Below are 4,441 nucleotides of genomic sequence, written 5' to 3'. Positions count from 1 at the left end.
TTGTGGAGAGTGTGATCTCCATCCTCTGCTCGGGTAACATGATTAGAGCTAATTAGCATAACAAGCTAATTAAGAAGGCTGGCTCTGTTCTAGAAACGCCTCTAGAACCTCTGCAGATGAAAGAGGAATTCTTCATATATTGAAGAATATTATGGACAACAGCAATCATCCTCTTCAGATTTTCCAATAACAACAGAGTGTCTTCAGTCAGAGGCTTCTCCATATGTGGTGCAAGACAGACCTCTACAGAAGATCCCCCTTCCTACACTTATAGTTTATAGTCAGAACCAGGCCGTCTGCGTGTGTGTCACAGTGAACACAAATGTGCCCCCGCCCCTTCCGCAGACACTCTGGTGCACCTCTTCAAAATTGTAGGTATACTGCAGACAGGAGGCCTCTGATTTGTCAAATCTACATCACTATGCGTATTTCCTGTTTGGTACCTTACTGGCTTGTTTTGTTTGTATGACCGCCATTGTGGAAGAGCGAGGTTACGTGAAAACGCTGGGACCGTTTTTTCCACCTGGATCCCTGCAACTTTTCGCCCTCATTGTCCTGCGTTGTCACACAAACTTCCCTCCACTTCCTCACCGCCTCGGCTGCATCTAGACCCACGGCTAGTTCATGATTGTCCCTTTTGCGTTGTGGCGTGGGATAAAACAGCGCAGACCACGCTTCAAAATTGAGCATAAATCAAAAATATCTGCAAAAAGCTCGCTGCGACACACTGCTGCTGGAGTATAACCAGCCCTTTAGACAAACTTTATTGTCATCTTGTATAGACAGAGTGTATACAAAACGAAATTTTGTTTTGATTTTTAAAGCATTTTGTAACTGCAGCTTCAGCAGGCATTGGTGATCGTAGATGCGAGATCAATGCCTGGTTTGTAGCGTTCTGAACAGCACGTTTTGTAGAATTGTCTAGAGCTGGGCTTGGTCGCTGCCACCAGGCGCCGCCAAGATCATCCACCTACAAACACCTGTTTAAAAAATTAGTTACTCCAACATTTTATTTCCTTTTGGGATTAATAAAGTTTTTCTAAATTGAATTGTCAATTTAATTGAAATAGTTCTCAATTAACAAAAAAATGTGGATGGAATAAGCGGGCATGTTGTTGGTTATCTACACAGAACGCACATGCAAAAGAAAAAAGTTGAGTTCTGCCACATTTAAGGGGTCAGACCACATGTGCTGCTGGAAGTTTGAAAATGGCTGTAAAGGAAAGATGAGGTCCTCAGTTAGCATCACATTCAAGCAACGTTAATGACTCTCCAGGACCAACTTCCTCAACCTTGTGCTAACACTTTAAATATCATCAGAAACTACGGACCTATGGATAAAATGGTCTGTTGGAGGATAAACATGTAAACATGTCAATGTAAATGTGTCGCTAAGACTTTTCCAATCCTAACTGGCAGAATTGATATGAAACGTTAATACTACTGAGGGGGGGTTATGCTGATCCGATCAGCTGTATCTTAACACTTGTCAGGATCCAGTTATTCTAATGAAGGAGCAGAGCGGACTGCACATCTGCTGCATGTTAGAATATTCCCACTGGAAACTTTACAGAACACTTTTTCTGATCTTCCATTTTATTCCAATTACTTAGGTACATAAAAAAGTACCACTTCATTATTTTCATTAAATTTTTTTTTTAATTGCAAATACTTTTAATTCAATAGTTTTCCTATAACAGGAAAGGATTAATGTAATTTAATGTCAGGCAGTGATAAAGTTATACAGAGTAGCATTACCATTTTTAATAAGTGCAACAAGTAGGAAGAGAAAAGCCGAATTAAAGAGTTTGAAAAACGTTGTTAACTGGATTTCATGTAAAAAAAAAAAAAAATTTGCTGTTTCTTAGATTACTGATATATAGTGTAACGATTCTGTTTCATTCTGTGTTTGGTTCTATTGGGGTCCATACGGTGATGTTCCTTTCTCTTATGTGTTTCCTTTGGCTGACTCTGCTAACTCCTGCTCTCATGTGATAGGCCTGTTATATCTCGTGGGGGCGGGAGCTGGGAGAGCAGCGGTTCCAGGACCAGAAGTGTTGAGCGGGTGGAGCAATGCTAACTGAGAAGCTACCAGTTGTGTGTGCTAGCCATGTTGTGAGGGGCGTGAACTGTAGCCTCGTGTTTGCTAAATAAACCCTGTTGACAGCATTACCTCGGCGTAGCTGGCATCATTACAATAGTTTGAACTGCTAAGCAATCTAAAAATGACTGATATAAAATTGCTTTTTTAACTAAAGAGATTTAGGATATANCTCACCACCTTCTGCAATCAGATGATATTGCTTTGCACACTGCTGACAACTTTGTTCACTACATCTGAGTTGCACCTGTGGATGTATTCAAAGGTTGACCTCAGAGATTCTATGTTATGAATATGTGAAACTCAAAGGATATCAACCAAAATATCAAAAAGTTTTGGATAAAATTCCTAAATGCATCTTTAATCTTTTTAAACAGTTACATGGAAGTGTAATCACCATGGAGGATCTATCCATCACAGAGCCTGGTCTTTGATCAATCCATACCAACGGACAAGAAGCAGCGTACAGAGAGCTGGTGAACCACTTTGTGCCATGGTGTGGAAAAAAATCATCTGATTCTAAATGTCAACAAAACAAAGGAGATTATTTTAGATTTCAGAAGAAACTTTGAAAAGTTGAAACCTGTAAGCATCCTTGAAGAAGTGGAGGTGGTAGAGGAGTAGAAATACCTTAGTGTTCACCTGGACAACTAGACTAGAGGTGCAACCGTGAAGCAGTCTAAAGGAAAGGACAGAGCAGCCTGGACTTTTTAAGGAAGCTTAAGCCGGCATACACTGTGCGATTTTCAGGCTGATCGTGTGTCGTGAGTCGTGTAGTGTACAGGGGGTTACGAGCGGCGATCAACCGTCGTGGGCAAATCACTCAAGTTGCAAACAAGGATTCTTCTTTTTAATTCCTCCTCGTAGATGTAAACACAGCAGCATGGCAGGGATGCAATGAGTGAAAGGCAGCCCGTCTGCAAAATTGACAGACCGCAGCAGCCACGCCTGCTCAGCCACGTCCTTTTTCCAAATACGTCGTCGCCCTTTCTTTCTACGACCCCTTAGCACAAAATTGCACAAATAGCCAAGGCAGCGCGCAGCGCGGTTGACTATATTGAGCTTAATATCCCTCTTTTATTTGTTTGACTTTAGGATAGAGAGCTACAGAGCAGCGCAATCTCACTGAGGAGCTCAGTCCAACGTGGATTTTAGTCGTACAGTGTGAGCAGGTAGACGCCTCAGAGCTTCGGGCCGAACATAAATCATGAGCTGCGAACTCACACTGTACGACTAAACCCTGCATTTAGTCGTACAGTGTGAGCAGCAGATGCGTGCAACGAATGAAAGAAATCGCACAGTGTACGCCAGGCTTTAGGTCCTTTTGCATTTGCAACATATCTTCTGTGAATCTGTTGTGGAGAGTGTGATCTCCATCCTCTGCTCGGGTAACATGATTAGAGCTAATTAGCATAACAAGCTAATTAAGAAGGCTGGCTCTGTTCTAGAAACGCCTCTAGAACCTCTGCAGATGAAAGAGGAATTCTTCATATATTGAAGAATATTATGGACAACAGCAATCATCCTCTTCAGATTTTCCAATAACAACAGAGTGTCTTCAGTCAGAGGCTTCTCCATATGTGGTGCAAGACAGACCTCTACAGAAGATCCCCCTTCCTACACTTATAGTTTATAGTCAGAACCAGGCCGTCTGCGTGTGTGTCACAGTGAACACAAATGTGCCCCCGCCCCTTCCGCAGACACTCTGGTGCACCTCTTCAAAATTGTAGGTATACTGCAGACAGGAGGCCTCTGATTTGTCAAATCTACATCACTATGCGTATTTCCTGTTTGGTACCTTACTGGCTTGTTTTGTTTGTATGACCGCCATTGTGGAAGAGCGAGGTTACGTGAAAACGCTGGGACCGTTTTTTCCACCTGGATCCCTGCAACTTTTCGCCCTCATTGTCCTGCGTTGTCACACAAACTTCCCTCCACTTCCTCACCGCCTCGGCTGCATCTAGACCCACGGCTAGTTCATGATTGTCCCTTTTGCGTTGTGGCGTGGGATAAAACAGCGCAGACCACGCTTCAAAATTGAGCATAAATCAAAAATATCTGCAAAAAGCTCGCTGCGACACACTGCTGCTGGAGTATAACCAGCCCTTTAGACAAACTTTATTGTCATCTTGTATAGACAGAGTGTATACAAAACGAAATTTTGTTTTGATTTTTAAAGCATTTTGTAACTGCAGCTTCAGCAGGCATTGGTGATCGTAGATGCGAGATCAATGCCTGGTTTGTAGCGTTCTGAACAGCACGTTTTGTAGAATTGTCTAGAGCTGGGCTTGGTCGCTGCCACCAGGCGCCGCCAAGATCATCCACCTACAAACACCTGTT

This window comes from Cyprinodon variegatus, unplaced genomic scaffold, assembly GCF_000732505.1.
Source record: "Cyprinodon variegatus isolate N-32 unplaced genomic scaffold, C_variegatus-1.0 Scaffold201, whole genome shotgun sequence".
Lineage (NCBI taxonomy): Eukaryota > Metazoa > Chordata > Actinopteri > Cyprinodontiformes > Cyprinodontidae > Cyprinodon > Cyprinodon variegatus.
Note: the sequence above shows the minus strand (reverse complement) of the source record.